The 23,324-nt window shown below is 44.0% G+C and overlaps 1 long non-coding RNA gene across 1 annotated transcript in view; it reads right to left on the reverse strand.

Moving 5' to 3' along the window:
- Positions 1 to 12,776, reverse strand: part of LOC133116183 (uncharacterized) — a 94,744-nt gene extending 81,968 nt beyond the window's left edge. Inside the window, exons 1-2 of the long non-coding RNA XR_009705842.1 lie at positions 12,642 to 12,776; positions 9,301 to 9,412 (exon numbers count right to left, since the gene is read on the reverse strand). This is a non-coding gene — a long non-coding RNA (uncharacterized LOC133116183). The remainder of the gene's footprint in view (positions 1 to 9,300; positions 9,413 to 12,641) is intronic.
- Positions 12,777 to 23,324: the final 10,548 nt, after the last annotated feature.

Genomic DNA, 23,324 nt, shown 5'->3' on the forward strand with positions numbered 1-23,324 from the left:
GAGGCCTTTCAGGGATCCGAGGGTCATTTATAGAGTACTTTAAGTTTTGGCCGCGGGCAAATGGATCTCATTCACAAAAAAAAAGAAAAAAAACGAGGCAGAGACTGTAATTAAGTACTGTAATCTTCAGAAACCAGACGCACCAAACTCTGAGGGACTGTAATCTGGAGAGATGTAAGCTAATTACTAAATCACTTACATTTGTAAATCGTATTATTTTAAAAGAAATTACTGTAGTGATTAAATTACCGATATTTATCTCCTAATAGCGCTGATTAACCAGCGATGATAATCTGTCATTCTGAAAGCTGATATTAACAGCATCAATCACACAGAACAATAAACAACTAATATGAAAGAAAACTTTTGTCTCTTTGAAGGCCAGATGTAAGGCTTTAGTGTGGAATGCCCAATATTCTGGGCTGTTTGAGTTGCAATGCTAATGATGGGAATTGAAAACTGTTGACTTTTTTTAATGAAGTTGTTTTGCCCCATTAACCCTTTTCCAGGAGCAAAAGGCCAAATGTAAAGAGAACAAATGTTTTTGCCTGAGAACGCGGCTGAAAACAGCTAAATTTTTTATATTAGAAAATCTGGTTCTACATACAGTAAGTGCAGTACGTCAATATAAATACTAAGGACATAGCAATAAACAGAATTATAGGGTTCCAAGCACACAATAAAAACATAGACAGGGAAAACATTATGCAACACAGACAAGACACAGCAAATGGTAAACATGTTGTCCGAACTGCGTGATGTCTGGCATTGGTAGTAGCTACGAAGCTAAGCTTTTAATGGTTAAACGGTAAACTAACTTGAAGTATCTGGCTAAAAATCACACACTGTTCCAAAAAAAGTGGCATTTGAATTGACGATTGCCACGTAGCAGATCGCAGAACCTAGCAAAGTCATCTCGCAATATATTGGGAGCTACGATCCAATCACAATCCAAGGAACATCTCATCTGCCTACCTAGGCTACTTCACAGCTGACATTAATGTAAATATATAACCCCCCCCCCATGACAATGCCACCTCTCCTTCCTGTTCTACCCATTCTCTATAAAGATTATAATCATAAATGGCTACTTCAGAATCATTCATGCTTTTTTTAAAGCCAGGTTTCAGTCAAAACTAGAACATCAGGGGTCACCTGTGAAATCAAAATGCTCAAATGATCTACATTTATGTGATATCTTCCCTGGGCATAGTAGCAGACCTGCTGAATGTGTTTTCTCTAGGACTCGCGGTTTTATTGGAGAGAGAAAAAAATAACTCCAGCAAAAACAGTATGGTTCCAGCAATACATGCTGGGAACCCTAAAAAGACACAGCCTGTAAATCAATCAAGTGGAAAAGTAAGACACACAAAGAAAACCATCCCTGAAACTACACAGTTACCTAAAATAATATTCCCTGTGTCAATATTTCAATAGAATTAAAAGGTTTTTACTCCATTTACTTTCGAGTAGGAAAAGACTGACCCAGCCAGGCAAACCCCATGAATATAACATTTCAGCAATGGAAAATTATATTATTCACAAACACCTTTTGTATTTACCTATTATTTACAAAAATTACATATTTACATTCCAAAGCCTCATCGATTTCTCTGTGAAATACAGTGCTCAGCTAAGTGCTTTGAAGAACATTAGAAACCATGCAAAGTCGTAAACCTATTCCCCATGTTGGCACTAATACTACAGAAGTGGTGTAAATTATGCATCAGAACTATGTATGTGTATTGACTTGAATAGAGTTACTTCTTGCGAGCCAGCTTTTGTACCTGGGCTGGAGTCACAGGGGAGGGGGGGGGGGGGGGGGGGGGGGGCGTTGCTGGCACACATCTTTATCAGATAGTACTGTACTGTACACCAATCAGAAACAGAGTGTTTTTACAAGCGGCAATAGAGACTGCTAGTTTTTGAACACCTTCACAGAGTAAGCTTTCTCCTCATAGTCCCATTAGAGTAACGTAGAGGTGGTACAGTCATTCTGCCAAACTGTCCATCCAATCCATCCGTCCACTATCTAACCCGTGTATTGCTGCATTCCTGGTCAGAATCATGGGGAGAAAAACTCATCAGTTGCTTTGGCGTATGTTTTGGATCATTGTTCCTAGTAGCATGTTGCACGCATTGTACAATCGGCATTGATGCATTTTCTTGGATCTGAGCAGACAAGACGTTTCTGTATACTTTGGCAATTCATCCTGCTACTGCCATCAGCAGTGACATCATCAACTAACACAAGTGCGCCAGCACATGTGGCAGCCATACATACCCAAACTACAACACCCCAACCACCATGTTTCACAGGCGCGGGTGGTTCTTCGGTTCTTAGATAGTTCTTGTAGCCTCCAAACGTGGCTCCTTTCCATCACCCGGGTACATGTTCATGTTGCTTCATCTGTCAACTTTGTCCCATTCTGTTATTGAGGCTTGCTAGGGGTCTGAATCTTGTGGCAAACCCTCGGAGGCTATGCTGGTGTAGTCTTCTCTTGACGGTCGTCTTTCACACATCTGCCTACATCCTGGAGAGTGTTCTTAATCTGTTGAACGGGTACAAAGGGATTTTCTTCACAATTCAAGAATTATTCTCTCATCATCTTCCGTGTGTCTACCAAGTCACTTGCCATTTCTTCCAAATAATGTACCGAACAGTTGATTTTGACACACCTAATTTTTTGACTTATGACTGATTGATTTATTCAGATTTTTCAGGCTAATGATGCCCTGCCTTAGTGCATTGACACTTCTTGGCACAACAACAACAGCCTCCAAATGCAGATGGCACTCAAGAAGTAACTCTAGACTATATGCTAGTGTAGCGTGGTTAGCTCAGCTAGTTCGCTAGTAAGCATGGTGAAGTGCAGGTTACCACGACAACACTCCCTGATGACGTAACCCTCAATTCAAAAGGACGTTGTTGCCCTCGGCTAGAGGCGAGTTCGCCTTTAGCCGACCGGTAACGCGGATATTTGGACGAGTGAGAGGCGGGGTTCAAATCCCACCTCGGACTCAGGCGATGTCTCACCCGTTCCACTCGCTTTTTTACGCATGAACTCGGGATGAAACCGAACACACAGTCCAAGAAACTATTTCAGCAGCCGAACGTCCAATTACTTTTGGCGTCGCAGCAGGGGTGAAGTGCTCGCCCGGGCCGCCGACGCGCAGCCGGTCCGCGCTGCTGCAGACGCCCGCCGACGACACACGGGCCTGGCTTTCCCGTTGCCGTGGAGAGCGGGCTGTCCCAACGCCGCGTTGTCCGGGCAACCCAGTGTCGCGCGCGGAAGTCATCTTGCAGTATATAGGGAGCTACAATCCAATCACAATCCAAGGAACATCTCACCTGCCTACCTAGGCTACTTCACAGCTGACATTAATGTAAATATATAACACCCCCCCCCCATGACAATGCCACCTCTCTTTCCTGTTCTATCCATTCTCTATAAAGATTGTAATCATAATCATTAATGGCTACTTCAGAATCATTCTGAGGCCTGAGCACGCACGGTTAGCCGCCGCCGCCACACTGAGACAGCGCCGCCCGGCGGTCCGAAAAACACCGAAACACGGAGCACCCGAGCGTTGCTGCCACTCACCGTCCAGGCCCGAGTCCCTCTAACGGGGGGGCCGAGTCCCTCTAACGGGGGGGGGGGGGGGGGGGGCCTCGAGTCCTCTAACGGGGGGGGGGGGCCTCCAGTCCCCCTAACGGGGGGGGGGGGGCCTCCAGTCCCTCTAACAGGGGGGCGCGCAGGGGGGGGGGATTTAGAGCGCTTCTCGGTGAAAGAAGGGCCGTCTGCCCGCGCCGTGCGGCTGTCCACAGGGGGCAGAGCGGCTCTTGGAAGTTCCGCGGAGCGACGACAGGCCGCCGCAAGCCGGGCCCGGCTGTGCTCAGACGTGCCTCTCCGTTTTTTCGACTCATCAGACAGATGTCGGGCGTTGAGGCGCGCGGCTTATCGCGGGTTTCACAGCTTCGCGTTTGCCTGCCGTCTTGAAGCACTTGATGGCTTCATACGGCGTGCGCCTGGCACGAACGGCTTAAATATAACAAGATGGGGGGGTTTTTTTCTTTTCTTTTTTTTACGTGTCCCCAGAAAAGAAATATCGGTGCTTTAGTACCGCCGCAGTTTATTAAACGAACATCCAGAGCCCAGTTATAGAAGGAGTGCTGGCAGAAAGAGAGAGGGAGGGAAGAATTAGGATTGGGGGGGGGGGGGGGGGGGGACCTGCTTGGAGTATCCAGTTGAGAGGCGAATGTTAAACAGTGGATGACATTAAGATAACAAGGGAAGAAAAATCTGCAGCTGTTGGAAAATGTTTTGCCGTTTTGCCATTTTTGCGAGATCCCAAAGCATGGAAAAAACGGCTTAGATGCTAAGGGGAAGCCAGTGGGATGACAGCAGATCACATAAAGGAGGGAAAAAAATCGCATTTGCGGCCAAGGACGTTCACAGGACTGCGAGTGCCCCAGGAGTGGCAGAAAGGTTGTCACTCCTGTGAAAGAGGTTACGATAAACTGGTATCACATTGGCAAGAAATCACACACGTTCACGTTCACCCTATTTAGCATTGCAAGCTTTTAAAGAGGGCACTGTTGGACCATGGCACATTTACTAAAACAAACAGCCGCCAAATGACAGCAATCAGCGGTATTCACCTAACCCGCACTTGCGCACCTGAAAAGTTCCAACAGTTCGCAGAGCATTTCAACATTTTAGCATCCAGTTGGCCGAAGTTCAGGACAAAGGCAGTTTCTTTTTGGGCTGCTGGACGAATGCTGTCATTAATGACTCATATTGCCCTGCCTCGTGAAGTGTGGAATTTGATCCGGGTTAACCAAAGCCCTGCTCACACACCCTGATCTCAGATCAGTGTGCTCTGTGGGCAGACTCTGCCCCACTGTATGGAGGGCAAGGAAGTAGATTCCATCCATCCATCCATCCATTATCTGAACCCGCTTATCCTGATCAGGGTCGCAGGGGGGCTGGAGCCTATCCCAGCATACATTGGGCGAAAGGCAGGAATACACCCTGGACAGGTCGCCAGTCTATCTCAGGGCACACACACCATTCACTCACACACTCATACCTACGGGCAATTTAGACTCTCCAATCAGCCTAACGTGCATGTCTTTGGACTGTGGGAGGAAACCGGAGTAGGAAGTAGATTCCCCCCCATCGAATATTGTATTGGGTACAGTGGCCCTATCCCCACCCGTCCCGTTTGTGGAAATACATCCATCCCTGCTTTCCGCACAATCCTCACCAGTACTAACCTCACACCATGTCATTTTACATTGTGAGGCTAGTACTGGTAATGACCCACTATCGCTTTCTGCACATCCACTGCTTATGTTTACCAGCTTTGAAAACACTTAGCCAGCTACAGCGACAAAGAAAGCCAGCTAAATGCATGAAATGTAAGGTAATAGTCAGGCAAAAGGCTAGATCATGCAATCACGAGACACTTGTCTCGAAAAACATCCATGGGCATAACCGTTTTAATGTGTTAAGTCATACACATTGTGCTGGGCAAATTAGTCTCAGAGTATGTGTTCGAAAATAAGATTCTGACTTGAGCTTCTAGTTAAGAGATTGGAGGCCCTGAATTGCAGCAGTCCAAATGTGAACATCAATCAATAAGATGTAGCACCACTGAAGAAATCCCCTTCTGGAAAAGGACTCCGAGACCCAAACATTTAGAGACAAAGGGATTATCAAAACATTTATTTAGTCGCCATATTGAACACATCGCCCTCATGACTTATTGAAGCAGCTGCTCGTTAGAGGGCTCGTTTTGGAAGGGTTGCGATGAGGCTTTGGTGGACGTTTGCATGTACATACTCCGAGCCCCAAAGCGAGTATGCCTTCGCCTGAAAGCCTCTGTCCCTGCTTCCAAAAAGGATTCTTAAACACGCTCAATTCCTTTGTGTAAAGGCTTTGTATTTTAATGCCTTAGTTTTACCAACATAAAACCCTCCCTCCCCCCCCCACCACTTCTTTCTGTCCAAGTATCTTTCCACTGTGACACCGAGGGACCAATTGAGTGTGAAATCTATTTACACTGCTCCGGAGAGCACGCGCAACAGAATGCACACATTGCCTGGAGTGAGAAATTCACCAGGGTGTAAAAAAAAATTAATAAATAAATAAAAAAAGATGAGGAAGAAAAAAAAAAAAAGAGAGCCTAACTGCGAAGAAACTTACTGCACTTAAATGTCCACACACACACACACACACATAACTGTGGTTGTTGAAGAAGAAGAGAAGAAGAAAAAAGAAAAAAAGAAAGAAAAAAACACAAACTGAAATATAAGAGCCAGTTTGGCTTGATTGAGGGTCTGGGGCTTTCTGACGAAACACGGTGACACACGGGGTGGTTATAAGTTGCGTTTTGGCTCTGGGCTTTCTCCACACACACAAAAAAAAATCAATTCTAAAGACGCAGATCACGCTCCCAAGAAAGGCATCTGTGCTTCATTTTCCCTTTGCAGAAGCAGTGCGGCTGATTTCATGCTGAGCTAAAGAGGAATTAATGCTTACGCATCTTCATAGTATCATTCACCCAATGTGGGAAAACTGCACTGCAGCTTACAGTATATCCAAAACGCTCTCCACTGCCCAAACCTTTTTAGAATACAGGCATTTGTATCTATTAATAATGTCATTTATTGCACAACTTGGAGCAATTTACTTACCTTGACAGTTCTATGTTCTAACCAAAAAAAAGAAGGAAAAAAAAGCACATTTTACCATCATATTTGATATATTTGAAATATTTAAATTCATATAGAAAGGTCTGCTAAATTCAATACCTGATTGGAGGACTAAGATTTAAAGCCTTCATTGTCATTGCACAATCTTTTGCTTTCATAGTAATCACCATTTAACATACGACCACATTATTCAGACAAGACAAAATCAAATGTTAACAACAGGAATTGAAATAAAAACCTTCCTCAGAAGGTTTAAACACTTAAAACATTACATTATATTCCATGTTATTTAGCTCACACTTTTATCCAGAGCAACTTACAGTTGATTAGACTAAGCAGGATACAAATCCCCCCCTGGAGCAAAGTGGGGTTAAGGGTCTTGCTCAATGGCCCAACGGCTGTGCTTATGGTCTAATGGCAGCTACACCGGGAATCGAACCACTGACCTTGCGGGTCCCAATCATTTACCATAACCACTATGCTACAGGCCGCCCAAATGGACCCTGGTACCCTACCCGGAGAGTAGCTGACAATGAGCATATTAGTCATATTTGAGCTGTGGCAACGTCATACATCAATGGGCTCCTCCCAATAAAGACAGAAATGACCGGTTCAATCGTTGGTCAGTGACCCCCCCCAACTCCTTTCTCTGGGATTCACAATTTAGCAAATGTTCTGCTTTGCTACACTTTTGATCAGCAACAGGCCCGGCATACCCCTATCCCCATACCCCATCTTCCTCATCACACCATTAACTGGCAGAGAACAATTAGGCCCGATAACAATAACGGGCCCTGCTCGCATTTCGCCAAAATATGTTGAGCGATTGAAGTGTCACAGTTAAAATATTGTTATTTCCCATCATCTATCCACTGCCACAGCAGATCTTTTCCTGTGGACGACGGGTATTTTAATGCGAATATAACAACATTGGAGGGGAAAAACCGCGACCTATTCCATCAAAATGGCGGCTTGCGTTCAGCCCGCAGGTCATTACAGAGCAGCGGTGGTGCGGATGACAACCTGGCACTTTGTGTGCCGTTTAATAGGGAGCGCTTTTCAAACATTTTAACAAGCCTCGTGTGCCTTTTAAAGGCTGCTCAATAGCACTGTCCGCCTGCTTCCATAGCGTCCGATGACCCGTGCGGACCAAGTATTTAATACGGTGCTACTATGCAAAATACAGCACAAATTGTTCTCCTGACTGCACCCCCCCCCCCACCTTGAACTGAACACAAAATCACCTGTTACCTCACATCTTTCGAGATACCCCTGGAGTATACACATATTCCTGGACTAGCACACTGATTCGACACATTAAATAATTTACAATAACTCAATTCGTGTCACCGGTAATTTTTGAAATGGCAAACATTTACAACAGGGCTTCCCGGACCCACCCTGATCGGTTCTATTGATTAGCAGCTCAAGGAGATTATTAGCTTCGTTAGGGCTGGATTGAAAACCGACCGGGTGGTTTATGTCCAGGAACATGGCTGGGAACCAACAATTTACAATCAACAATTTATATATTAACAAAAACAACACTTTGGACATCTGAATTATAAAGCATAACAAAAAAGAAGAACAGACATTCATAGTATCCCATTGGTAATGATTATACTTATTATTTTGGAAAGGGGATCTGCTTTTATCATCTTTAAATTAGGAGGCAAAAGGGGGCCAGTTAAGTTCTTTTTTAGTGGGCCAAATCCAAGAGATCAAAAGGGAAGAAGAGTCCAGTAATACAGAAACCAAAATCACAAAAAATGTCACAACGCTAAGATCAAATGATAAATTGGAAAAAATTGGAACGAGGGGGAAAAAAACAATCAAATATTAAAATGGGTCTCACTTTTTCACCCTGACATCAAGGGTACGCCAAGTAATGACCAAACTGGGATTTCATCATTTCTTCTGCTTAGTGTAAAAGCAATAAAATACAATAAAAGACACGTCAATTTTCTCTGTATGCTAGAATAACAAAGCTGGTCATTATATCTTAGAACAGATTTTTTTTATTTTGTGTGTGTGTGTGTGTGTGTGTGTGTGTGTGTGTCTGTGCATTAAGGGAAATACAGTTGTTATTGTAATGGTAGTGATAAGACACATTGTGCGTATTTGCTTTCTTCAGTCTACATTTGTATTGATGAACACGAGAATAACCAAATAGCGCTCCGGTTATCTTTGAAGACAAATTCAAAGCAGAGGCCCAGAAACAGAACATTGGAAGTCATTAAGGAGACAGCGTGTAATGAAACCATGAGATCCAAATTAGCTCCTTTTCCTTACTGCTCCACAAAATATTTCATAAATTCTTCTTCGTTTTTTTTTTCCCACAAACTGTGACCAGCACCTCTCAGATTCCCCTCAGAACACATGTCTCTTTTAAAATGTACAGACTTATTAATAATCTTTGAATAGAATATTTTATAAAGAAGATCAGTCTTCACCTTTTTTTTTTTTTTTTTTTTTTGGTATTTTAATCTTGGCTTTGTTGTTGAAAGTCATCCGAGGTTTCCAATGTGTGGGTGGCTAGCGAGTGGGGGTACCTCCTCTTCCACAATGAAAGCACTCACCTTATTAGGAGAGTTGAGACCATTGCTCTGGATCACTGTAGCCCACCCCAGGTCCCCCACACCCATGGCCTGATGGTGTTAAGATGGCTCCCAACCAGCATGTGATTGACACCTGGAGCAACAGCAAATCAAGTCCCCATTAAAACAGCTGGAACTAAACCTGAGCCAGTTCTGACAGCACGGCTCAAGCAGAAGGCAATATAATACATATCACTTTTTCGCCAACATAATATTTTTTTTGTTGTTGTTAAAGTTTTAATAAGCATAAAATGTAGTAGAAAAATCTGGAAGAGTGTACTAGGTTACGTAGTTTGTAGCGTTAAACTGTTGGGGTTTTAACTTTGCCTATAAGTCTCATTTATTTTTTTACATACAATACACCCATCACTACAGACTTCTCATTGTTCATCTTTAAGACGAGCAATAGACCAATGTATGAATAGAAAAATCAAACGCATGTTAAGTTCGGCAGCAATTTAAACACTACACTGAACCCCTGAGATAGTAACAACAATACCATCAAGGTGCCAATCCGTTCGGCCATCTTAAGGACGTGATACATTTAACCATCGCCGGTCAACTGGAGATACAATCCTTTAACCTGCCACATGTCTTTTGGCATGAATTCAGAAAAGAATTTGAACAATAAGCGTAACATCGTGCGCACAGCACAAGGTTGGCAAAACATTCGACATTCCAAAATCAGCCATTTCTCAAAACTGGTAGAGATTCTGCATCGGTAACCTACTACCACACACTACAAGTTAAGCGATTATTAAATTTGATGCATGTGCAAAATGCCCTACTTCTCTGATAGTACACACTGCCATTAACGAATGATTAATAAATACCTGTTTGTTTGTTTTTTTTACCTGCCAAGGATTAAGCTGAACCTAGAAGTGGATTACCAGAGCTTTTAATTGCGTGACTCAGCAGCAGACAAATTTTTAAGCAATGAACAAGTTGGGACAAATATTTTTCTTCATTATCAATGAGCATCAAACCCCATTTTTAATGCGTGGGGCCACATACTGGTGATTTCTATTGTTGCAATGAATAGACAAACCATTGAGCCTCATTACAGCACCCAGCATTCAACAGAGCACTCGACTTCCAGAGTCCTCCACAGCACAGGATATTAAGACCGTGTTGCCCTCAATGACAAGCTATCAGCCGGAGAGAACATTGTTTCAGGACTTTAACTCCTGGTAAGTGTCCTACACTGACGCTCAGACTCCTGTTACTAGTGGGCTTCCTGCCAGGGAAACAGACAGCTTCAGCTCATTCAGGGTACTCAATCCATGTTTGAATCTCCCAAAATACACTAAGGTTTCCAGCACAACTCATCCTCAGCTCCCGAAGCCAGCTCGCCCACCGTGAAACATTTTATGCTACAAATCAGTGTTAAACACTGGACAAGGGCGAGGTAAGCTCCTACATCCACCATTACTGTGGATTCTCCCATTGCGGTGGCTCCAATGGTTGGAAGGCGTTTCTTGGTTATGAAAAAAAAATGTTGGCTATGAAAAAGCATTTTGTCGTTTCTGTTGTCACCTCAAATTCAGCAGAGGAAACAGCCAACAAACGGCTGGACAAGCACAACAACTTAAAGGACAAGCACCACATAATGACATAACGCAAAGATATGACCAATAATTTTTTGTTATTGAGGTTTTTATAGAGGCGCTTACCCTTTAACTTACAGTCAGAACATGATTCATCAAGCATGACAATAATTTTTCATGTATTGCTACCTGTTGGATTTAAAAGTTGGAAACGGCACCATGACAATAACGTCTTAACTGTTGTGGTTATGCAAGTTCGCCTGTACACCGTAATATCATGACAGTTTCATAGTTATCCTCAAAATCGTTCGTTTTCAGGGAGTTTACTTTCATATGTGTTCAAACCATTAAATAGCCATTTAGTAGGCCTACGTTGCATTTGGGGAACGACTCCACGTAGCCTATTATGTGTACATACTACTTCGCAGGCAGCTTATATTTTTATCTGTTCATAAAAATCTATGTTACAGAGCTAGCTAGATTGCTAAACCCGTCGCGAATAGTTCTGTAGTTCTTCATGCTGCTGCCTTCTAGACTTCACTGAGGGAAGGAAAGTAGGCCTACCTTGGACAGAATCTCACGGCACACCTCCACTCTCAAAAACGAGTAACTACAGGCTACATTGATATAAAATACTTAGTTAGCCTACATTTAGTTTTGGCTTTTGCGAATGGAATTCAGTGTTCCCCAACATGATTTTAGGAAACTGGTGAGGTGACTTTTAATTGTACAGGGGGGTAGCTACACATCACAGTCGTGATATACTTTGCCCACGACATGCAGGAAATGATAGCTAACGTCAGCCTAGTTGTTTGGCAGACCACTGTAACCACTTCGTTCATATCAACACAGCTAAATTTAGCGACTTACCTCAGGAAATTGGCTACTGTATCAAACTTGGACAGCGGCAAACAATTCGTTACACAGTGCCGCAATATCACTCCCTCGCGTAATCGACAATAGCCACGATAGGCTTCACATCCGGGATACAGGCAGTTTTACCGGCGAGTTGCAGTGCGCGAGCGTTCAAAATAGACTACAGTCAGTGTGGACGTCTCGCGCAAATCTTGTTTATAGCTCCATATAATAAGGACCGGTGCACGGGGCGCTATATGCTTATTATGACAGTAAAACATATTTTGGCTTCATTCTGAAGCTGGTGCGGAACAAATGAAAAGGGCGGGCACAACGGAGTTCGTTCATGGGAGACACTGGGATTTGTTCAAGTTTGTTTTTAATTCATGTGAACTGGAAAAAAACAAAACAAAAAAAACCCCACCTTTTTCACACGGCACACCGGTTGGGAAACGATGGAGAAGGACTAGGGCAGTGGTCCCCAACCCTGGTCCTGGAGAGCTACTGGGTCTGCTGGTTTTCGCTGTTACTCTGCACTTAATCAATAAGAGCAGATGATTACACAGCTAACTCACCTCACCTGGTTACCTGGGTCTCAACACGGTGTTGATTTTAAGGTGAAAAAACTATCAGACCCAGTAGCTCTCCACGACCAGAGTTGGAGACCACTGGACTAGGGGGTATCCAATCTTATCCGGAAAGGGCTTTGTTTTAGTCCAGCGCTACGACACTCGATTCTACTTATTACGGGCTTGATTGAAGACCATGATTAGTTAATTAGTTGAATCAGGTGTAGCCTACTTCTGCAAGGCTAAAACAAAACCTGTGCCCACACTTTTCGGATAGATTTGGACACCCCTGGGCTAGATAGATAGAGCAACACGTCAGGCAATGCAAGCATTTCGCCACCCGCAAGCCTACACGTTCTTCGCGGTGGTCAGAGCGGCCCTGGAGAGTGGAGGCATCCGTCCCAGGGCGACGCGGGGAGCAGGTGAAACGGCAGCGGCGCCCCGCCGCAAACGGTGGACGCGACGACTGCAAAAGGTGGAGAAAAGACGGAATTAATTTGACAATAAATAAGTGACAGCCGTTTCTACCCCCTTTATGCTGTTTTCTTTCTCTCTCTCTCCAGATCCCTCGCTAATTGCACCGCGGACAGATTTAAGCACATTGGGGAATTGCTCAGAAGCTTTGGCAAAGATTAACGGCCCTCTCTGCTTTGTTGCTGATTTATTTGCATGATAATTAGTTGACGACAGTATATGTTTTAATTTATTTATTCTTTCTCTTTTAGAAAATAAGGAAAGAGGTTGAGGGAGAGGAACGCCGCCGCATGCATTAATTACAGTGATTAAAGCGTTAATTGAACTTTGCCTTGATATGATTATTAAATTAATAACAAAATTGACAGATGAGTCTTTGGGTATTCTTTTTATTTATTTATTTATTTTTATTTATTTATTTTACTGGATTCAAAGCAAAAATCGAAGCTAGCGTACATTCATTGAGATTCAGTCAGATGTATTGTTTCAGAGCACAAATCGGAGCAGCAGTAGTATCGAAAGTTACTGGTAGTCTACACGTGTTTTATTTCGCAAAGGAACAGGACACGGCAATGAGTGAGTGCTTCCTGACACAAATGGCCTTTGTACCCTTTTATGAAATATGTAGACGTCAAAGAAAAACTCTTCTTTTTTTAATGAATAAATAATTTATAAAACATTGCATACGACAAATCAGTGCTTACACAATCAAAATCCTTCCGATGTAGTCTATAAAGGATGCCGTGCGTTCTTAACATGTGCCCAGTTGTGCCGCAAGATTAAGTTCAGTCTGTATACTCACCTGTGCATGATGGCACAATTAATGAATACACATCGTCATTAATGAGCCCGTTAACTAACTGTGATTACCAAAGCTCACAATCTCATTGTCAGAAAGTAGCCTTTTTTTTCCTTTTTCTTTTTTTACGCTTTAACTGCATAATGGAGTATTTCCAAGAAGTCACTGGGAAGGCTGATTCTTTGGTAGCTCAAGTTGCACAAGGCACCAACCAGTCAGGAGCAGTTATGATTGACTGAATACCATGTTGTAAAGGACACTCCACTATTAAAACGGTACATCTATTATACACAATTGCAAAATAAGCTAATGATGCATTTTGTAAAAACACATTGCGTATTTTCACCTGTACTTAAATCAGTTTCATATTGTACCATATGTAATACCATAACGGTTTTGCCTGTCAAGTTGGTGAGGCCAGATCCCGACACTCCTTAAAGGACCCAGGGCTGGAGTGGGGGGTGCCTCTCCATCCCCAACCCCCAACCCCCAACCCCCAACCCCCAACACACACATTCAGTACCCGCTTTAGAATGAAAACCAGCTTCTTATTGTTGACGTTTGCGATGTTCATTCCACGCACACTCGCACACCTCCCTCCGACCCACCGCCCGCGCGGAACAAAGGGACCGGTCCGCTTCCGCGATAGAAGCCAACGGTCTGTAAGAGGGGTTTTGAGATGAGTGCGAAAAGCATACAATTTGCCTAGAGAGCGCCCGGGGTTCTGGCCCGCCTGTGCTCGCGCCGGAACGGGGCTGTCAACTGGCATCCTGCGGTAATTGCTTCCCATGGCAGGACCCCACTAGCCGGGCGAAAAAACAACACTGTTGTCTGTCTCATCAACCTGGGGAAGCGCGTTCCTGCCCCGCCAGGGCTTCTCCGTCAGCATCGCTGTTTTACCGAAAGGGGTCATGGCGAATCCGAGCCCAGAGCCCGGGCCTGATTGGCGCCCGTTGGCCAGAGAGATGAGGGCCAGAGAGATGAGGGCTGGGGGAGCCCCCCTCCATTGTAGACACTGGTACAATCGAATGCCCTCATATACAATATTTTTAAATTGATCGTTTTTTTTTTTTTTGATGGCATAGGCCAGTAGAGCCATACTTTTTTTCTATTATTATTATTATTATTATTATTATTATTATTATTATTATTATTATTAGCAACAACAGCATCACTAATCTAATTTATGTTGTTGTGCTGTTGTTGTCATCAGGTACGGGCGGTTTACAGTACGCGTGTTTCAGTGAAGGTGTGCCCATGACAGCTATTGATTAATGCAGCGTTGTGGGGCAAATCAGACCGACCTATAGACGCCGCAGCAGGAACTCTGTTCCAGCGCACAGATCAAAATATATTTTAAAATATATGAGCGGGACTGTTGGGTTTTCATTATCGCTCACTGTATTTCTCCAGACACGGTGCAGTTGGTCTTGCAGACCACAGCCAGGATCTTGCATTAAAAAAGAGCATATACAATGCATAGAAGAGGAGCAATTACTCTGAAAGTGAATTCCTCGGTGTCAAGCACTCTGTAGGATTTGCCAACACGTTTACCGACACGGTTCTCTGATACCGGCAAGCGTACCTCGCAAATGTCACTTCAACAGCACAGGGATGTGTGGCACTTCTGGACAATGACAGTGACATCCTATTATCTTTCCTGGCGAGATGGGAGGTTTCGCTGTCAGTAACGCATGTCTTTACATGTGTATCCATCATTGATTGGTGAAATGGCTTGAATCGCATTATGCTCACGCGAAAGCCTTCTGAAGTTTTAAAATTTTGACATGAGGGTCTCCAGTGAAAAGTGCAACTGAGAGACTTCACAGAATGTTCTAGCAGCCGAAGGGCCAACGCACACAGCGATATTTGTATATTTATCAGAAAAGCATAGGCAATTTCAACTGCTTTTATTTTATTATGAAGTGCAAAATAAACATGAGATTTCTCATGTGAACGCATTTATAATTCCTTGTGGCAGGAGGAATATTATGTGTTGGCATCTGAGTTTTTGGTTTTCACATTCTATTATTTTATTAATTGTAATATATAAATTCCAATGCGCTATAATAAATTGTAATTTAACCCTTGGAAGAGTAGATTTTTGTTATGGTTTTTCAAAATTCTAAGTCAGTGCTCTTGAGCTAAATTTCTTTCAATTCAGTTAAGAAAGAAGATTCAAATCACATATTTGTGATCGGACACCATACAGGTAAATAACGTAATATATTTATTCTTAATTTTATTATTTTTTTAATTGCAGAAGACCCAAGTAGCAAACTAAGCACAGGAGAAGGATGAGTCTGTCCAGTGAATCCATAATGTAAAGACAAATCTTAACTGTTTGAGTAGACATTACACAGTACTGTATGTCTCAGTCCTTACCACAATATCCTAAACCTTATGATCCACAAAGACACAAGGCTGAATTAAACCAAAAATCTAAATCTAAATCTAAAGTTTATTTCTCACAGTTGACTCAATCGGACTGGATACGTGGCAACATTTGCATTTTATTTCACTCATTCCGACTGAATTGTGCAGTGTAGGAGTTCATGTCATGTGCTTGCTGCAGTTATGGAAGTACTAAGCTTTTGTAAGAACATAATAAAATAAAATGTTTTGCTAGCATTATCCCCCTTTAAGAGGGGTTCATAAATACTCCTCATTCTTACTCAGATAATGCGTAAGAAGACTATATGACTAATCACATTTACAGCTTTTGATCAAGTGGTGTGTTGTAAGGCACATCTGAAATTGCCCGCCTCGACTTCAACTTTTTGCATCAGAAAACAGCCACAAGGTGAGATGTGACCACATGCAATTTCCTCCATTCACGATTGCCGGCAGAGCTGCTTTTTTTCATTGTTTGTGCAATCCTCTGTTTCTAATAACCGGTCAGGAACACGGCTGGGAAGACACCGGGCTGTAAACGAAGCCAGGTCTTCCCCAGGTGGGGAGGTAGCTAATGTCACATAAATCGGACAGACACGCGCAGCACTCTGCCCAGCTTGCCTTCACCTTGCGCTTTGGTTTTGTGTGGTTTTGTGTGGTTTGCAGGAGGGGGCAGCAGTCCTGTGGCCTTCAGAGTGCACAAGGTGAATACCTGGACACAACCCCAGGCAGCATGCAGGCCCAGCTGATGCCAGGAACACTCGAAGCATTCGTTTAGAGCCACAACTATCTCTGGAGTGCGCAATTCGGGAATAAAAAAAAATATATATTTTTTGCTGCAAGACATTTTAATTATACAGTATTGTTATTTGCGTGTCTGCTGATTTGTTCCCCCGGTGTGCATTCTCTTACGCCAACCCCCACACCCCATACACACACACCATACACACACACCCCACACACACCATACACACACACACACACACACACACCATACATACACACACACACACACACACACACACCATACACACACCACACACGCGCGCGCACACACACCCCACACACACACACACACCCCACACACACACTCACACCCCACACACACACACACACACACTCCACACACACACACACACACACACACACCCCACACACACACACTCCACACACACACACACACACACCCTCGTCCGCGATCGGTTCTGGCCCCCTGCCTACTTCACAATTAACCCCCAAACATTCTTGTCTAGCCCACCAAAACCCTACAGCCAGCTCCACCACCATCCACAGCCCATCTCCCACTAACCCTGCGCCCGGCTCATCTGAGCTCCTAGAGCTGCCAAACTCAGAGCTGACAACGGCGCAAACAGCCAGGGATATGGGGGTTTGAATACATTTCCCCACATTCTTTAGGGACTGAGAACGAGAAAAAAAAAAACCTACTGTCATTTTCAATGCTGATGAGATGCAACGTTTTCAGAACCACAGGAGCTAATTAGGTCATACTGGCACTCTGAGGAACGGCGGCGTCCAGTCGGGAGGTCATTTCACCTGCACGCTGACTGCATTGAAACAGAAAAGATTACAGGCGGGGAGACTCGTGTAATCGCGGGCGCGCGGTCGTCACGCAAAAAAAAACCGCAGGCGCGATTGTGTCACCCCGGTGCGGCCGACACGTCTCCCGACGCGATCCCCGCTGCTGAATTCACACGCGCGGGGAATGAAAGGCGCCGGTTTGCGGTTTCGCCTGGACACCCTGGGGGTGTCGTTTCAGCAGCAAATGCACAGCCTCGCGACGCCAAAGACTGCATAATAGGGGCTAACTAAAGGATTATCCGCGACTGCCCACCTCCCTGTCTGAAATCACACAGAGCATTATCTGTGGGCTTTCCTTTCAACGTGCCCATGTGGATTCTGACAATAATTGACGGAACCCCTTACACTGCTACCCTTCCGCTGCGCCAAACCCCCCCCCCCCCCCCCCGCCAACCACCCCGTTCCCCCATTATTATTCTCACATGTTTTCATTAGGGAGATAAGAGAAGATCAGGTGTGCCATAGGATACAGCGTTTGCACGTTTACGCCGTTCGAACAAGCCCGTGCCTCGGACCTTTCACGACAAAAGCCCGGGCTTAATCATGTCATTACCCAGAAAGCCTTGCAGCAGGTATCCCACGAGACCCGTGGGCACTGGCTGCCATTTGAACACACTTAGCACCCGGCCGCCGCTTTGTACCACTGAGTCCGGATCAGTGATTACTGAGCTCGGCGCAGACTAATTGAAGGTAGCCGAGCTGTTTAGGGAATTCCAAGGTCAAAGGTATCGCTATTGCCTCGGAAAAAGAGAAGAGAAAAAATGGCTGTGTTAGCCACCCTTGCAGCATTCAACCAACAGGCCTCATTATCCTTGGCACGTCTGTCAGTCCACAAAAACCCATACATCTCGGCCCGGCCAATCACATTTTAAAATGGATTTGTCATGCCATTTTTTTCTTCCTGACAGTGGATGGAAATCATTGTTAGGGGTGGTGGGGGGGTGGGGGGATGCTTATGAACTCCAGTAAAGAATTTAAAAAGGACTGTCTATCGAATCCTGACAAGGTCCCCCTGTAAACAAAACACTGGCAGTGCTTACAACCCCAGTGATCTTATGCAGTGTGCTCTGATATAAATTGAAATTGGACTTGAACACACCTTGCACCAATACCTTTGCTGAATCCTTAAGTATCTTGTGCAAACTGTGTGTTTGTTGGGAGCTGGATGAGTGCCTCATTATCTCAACACCAGTGGTACACACTGGGTATAGCATAATCAAAGCCTGGGGATACGTATTAATTATCCTTTTGAATAGTGATGAAATTTTAAAAAGCTCTCCTTAAGGCGCACATCATCGGCAGATGAAACAAAGCTCCGCGCTGCTTGCGCACCGCGCCGCGCCGCGCCGCGCCGCACATGTGTTTTTACATCTGTTCGGGATATTTCAATTTGATGCTCAACAAGCCGGCTCCGAGATTAAAGGATAATATGTGTCATCCGCACAAACGTTATCTCTGGCGCGAATGATGTCCCAGCGTTTCTCCTGAAAAACAGTCGCCGTCACTGCCACAGACGCCGGATTCGCGCGCGTCTCTGCCAGGCGTCTGCAGTCGGGGGCTCGGGCTCAGGCGTCTCACATGTTCGAGTTGTCGAGGAAGACTTCGTCTTGTAGAGATTTGCTTTTTAGAAATATTTATGAGCCGGTTTTCTTTTTAAGAAAGCGTTGTCTTTAATGAACATGTTTAAAAATTGTTTCGGCATCTATAATTTATGAGGTAAGACTTCGACTGTGAAACAGGGCTAGTTTGTAAATGTGAATACTTAATAATAATGGAAAAAACTGCATCCTGCATTGTTGGTGCACTGGTATAATGTGACACTTCTGGAGCAAACTGACGCGCTGCGAGGAACGGCGGGCGCGCGCGCGAACGCGCGTGTGGCGTTGCTGGGGCAGCAGGAGTGGCCCTGTCAATCAAAGGAAGTGCACTCTGCTTTGCGCGTGATTTCAGATCGTGTCGGTTTGGCTATCAACCCAAGTCCTACCCGTCTGAAGCCATTACCCGCATATTATCTATTCAGAAGTCATTTATCTAAAACAACCATCAGACCGCAACCATGTTCACAGACTGATATGTATAAATTATATATCGCGTTTTTGCATACATTTTTAAATAATTGGTGGCACAAGCAATGAACTGAACTGAATTTCTGTTTCTCTGACTCAGTACACAAGAGGCAAGCTAGTTTTCATATGAACGCATTTGGTTTTATTTTTAATTAATCGTACGCGATGAAACAATGGATTTTGTATGTACAATTATGCTTATTAGGGTACAATATAATTTAAAGACAATCATACATTACAAACCAAAAGCGGATTATTGCACATAAATAGCACATATAGAAGTTATATGAAAATGTTTAGATTTACAAATGCATTGCTGAGTTTAGGTCAATTTAAATCACTGCAAAATCACACTGATCTATGTACATGCATGGAGATGTCCCCAACCAGAAGCCCTATTGAGAGGAGATGTAATCTGTGAGCTAAAAACATATAACAGTCGGCATTTCACACTGACGCTCGAGTCTCTTTGACCGCCCCAGTCACGAAGAGGGAAAGCAGAAAGGATCCTTCCTAGTTCTGGATGCGAGATGTGAGAAGTCCAACACGATCGTCATTCGACAGACTAACCTTCTTTTCCGTTTTTGGTTTGTGTAATTTCTCATGCTGTGACCAGAGGCAGAACAGGACTACAGATGAGGGTTTAGATGCTCTCTAACTGTTAAAAATGACACCTCCGCCCCACAGGTGAGGTCAAAAGCAATAAGCACTAATGAGTAACAGACAGTCCCAGGAAAAAAGCAGGTTTAGAATGCCTCTAACCTTATAATTCCCAAACAGAACTTTATTCAGTGTGCATCGACAAGGACATTAACGCAGAATAAAACAGCTGTCAGGCGATCGCCTTCACACAGTGTCTTTCACCAGTTCTCTGCTCCGTGTACACGCGCCGCGAATTTGCGAGCGATTCTTCCATTTGTCAAGTTGTTGGCAAACCTGTCACCCTCTCGCGATGAAGAGCAAGTTATTTATTTATTTTAGTTCAACATAATTATAGGCATTACTGTTGTACTCTACTGTGACATGCTTCTTCTTTTTTTTAATAATCAATGCCAAAGTGCTTGGAGTTAAGACGTGTCTGTGGGAAAAGAGAAACTTTTCTCTTTTTAATCTTTTAATAACATTAAACAGTGCGGTTTTTTTTCTTTTCTGGAAATGCCAGGCAGGAGATGAGAAAGGGATATTTGCCTGGAACAGCCAGGAATACATTTTCTGGGGAAGCTTTTGTCAGCACTTGTTTAAATTTCCATGAATTCCGGTCCTCAGGAATTTCAGCACGACAGCATCTGTGGAGGGGGGGGGGGGGGGGGGGGGGGGAAGCGTATGCCCAACTGAGTGCCGGGGTCTTATTGACGGAATTTGTTTCCATTCCCGGCTATTTGACAAAGTGACTAAATAAATGTTTTTCATTTCTCCTGAACGCCAAAGCAAAAGCTTCAGAGAAATTGTACCGATGCAGTTGCATTCTTTCTTAACCTTTAAATAATTGAACAGCTAGAACGGTCTCGGTAGGGTTTATATTGAGTTTTCCCACATACACTATTCCCACCGCACCGTTCTAACACACCAATGAGAAAACAAGTTGACAAAGCTTATGGGCCTAACAGCTTTGAGATATAGACAAAAAAAAAAAAAAAAAAAAAAAAACACCAAAAAAAACCCATAAAACAATATCGTCTTGTACACATACTGTGGTCAACTTCCTTCCTCCGGCAGGTTTGCCAAAAGTCACACTTGTCAACTCCTGTACAGAGCCTGAGGGCCAGAACGGGGGCAGCAGCGGAGTATTCAAAAAGCAGCAGATTGGAATAAAATACTAAAAATAAAGAGTTTATCCCCTGAAGTGTCTGCTTCAGGGACAGTTTATGTGCGAGAGAAAAGGACTCTTTGACACTGTCAACTTCTGTCACGGCGCGGCGAGGAGCGAGCGGGAGACGCTGGCGACGCCGTCGCTCCGGTTGTGTGTTCTGCGCGCCGCGCAAGAGCGCGAAAATAAACTTGTTCTTTGTGCCGAAATGTCTCCGGGCCTTTATGATAATGAAATCCTGTGCCAGGTCTTCCCAATCCCCCCCACCCCCAGCCCCACGCTACACGGGTTTGATAAATAAAACATGCCCGCCCCAAACCCGCAGAGGTTAATCTGGGATGTGCGAGAGCACCGCGGGCACACGGAGCCCCGTCCTCAAGCTTTAAGAGCAAAACGAGCTGTGATCCGTGTACAAAACTAACTGCTTAAGAAAACAATTCACCTGAGACCGAGAACCATCCCCGTTCTCCCTGCGCAAAAAAAAAAAATCACGGCGTATAATTAAAAGTGTAAAGATGTAATTGTTGGATTGTTCATTATCGTTAAGGAGCTTGAAAAGAAACATGACTGTAAGCCATATTTAGTGTAGTTCATTTATTAATTAAGCAAGCTGTTTGTTGTTGCTGGTATGGGAGCGAGCAGAGGTGTGATATTTCTCAATGAGAATGAGAGAAAGGGATGCTGGGAAGAGGCCTCTCTTCCATTGGAAGTAGAGACGGAGGGATGGAGCTTTCACACGGCGAGAGCAACAGGTTGTGTGTACAGAGTGTGTACAGGTTGTGTGTACAGAGTGTGTACAGGTTGTGTGGACAGAGTGTGTACAGGTTGTGTGGACAGAGTGTGTACAGGTTGTGTGTACAGAGTGTGTACAGGTTGTGTGGACAGAGTGTGTACAGGTTGTGTGTACAGAGTGTGTACAGGTTGTGTGTACAGAGTGTGTACAGGTTGTGTGGACAGAGTGTGTACAGGTTGTGTGGACAGAGTGTGTACAGGTTGTGTGGACAGAGTGTAGTCAGGTTGTGTGGACAGAGTGTGTACAGGTTGTGTGGACAGAGTGTGTACAGGTTGTGTGGTCAGAGTGTAGTCAGGTTGTGTGGACAGAGTGTAGTCAGGTTGTGAGGACAGAGTGTAGTCAGGTTGTGTGTACAGAGTGTAGTCAGGTTGTGTGGACAGAGTGTAGTCAGGTTGTGAGGACAGAGTGTGAACAGGTCGTCTGGACAGAGTGTAGTCAGGTTGTGTGGACAGTGTGAACAGGTCGTCTGGACAGAGTGTGTACAGGTTGTGTGTACAGAGTGTGTACAGGTTGTGTGGACAGAATGTGTACAGGTTGTTTGGACAGAGTGTAGTCAGGTTGTGTGGACAGAGTGTGGACAGTGTGTTACACGTACACCACACTATATTTTACAAGTGCATTGCACATACAAACAGTTTGTGCATAATACTTTCCTTCACCAGGTAATTATTACTCCTCCATAAGCACTACATAGTCATTCATAAATGCTTATAAATGCACCACTCAGTGCAGCGAGAGAAATTACCATAACATACCGAGTGACACAACAGTATTTGCATCGCACCTTTCATGCTAATTCAATGTGCTTAACATCAGACAGAATAAATGGCATAAGAAGAAGAAAAATCAAAAAGTTTAAATAAAATCGTAGAAAAGATGCAAAATGTTTCCCAATGTTTAATTTACATATTTCATATGACAGATCCGGTACGTTTTTAGGTAGAACTTGTTGGGGCAACAACAAGTTATGAATGTCTATGTCAGCAAGTTATGAATGTCTATGTCATGTTTAAGAAGGAGTAATAAAGCTTTTATGAAGGTGAGTAGATGGCATGAGGGACAGATAGAGACAGTATCGTTTTTATTCTCTAAATAAAAATGAG

This window comes from Conger conger, chromosome 17 (genome assembly GCF_963514075.1).
Source record: "Conger conger chromosome 17, fConCon1.1, whole genome shotgun sequence".
Taxonomy (NCBI): Eukaryota; Metazoa; Chordata; class Actinopteri; order Anguilliformes; family Congridae; genus Conger; species Conger conger.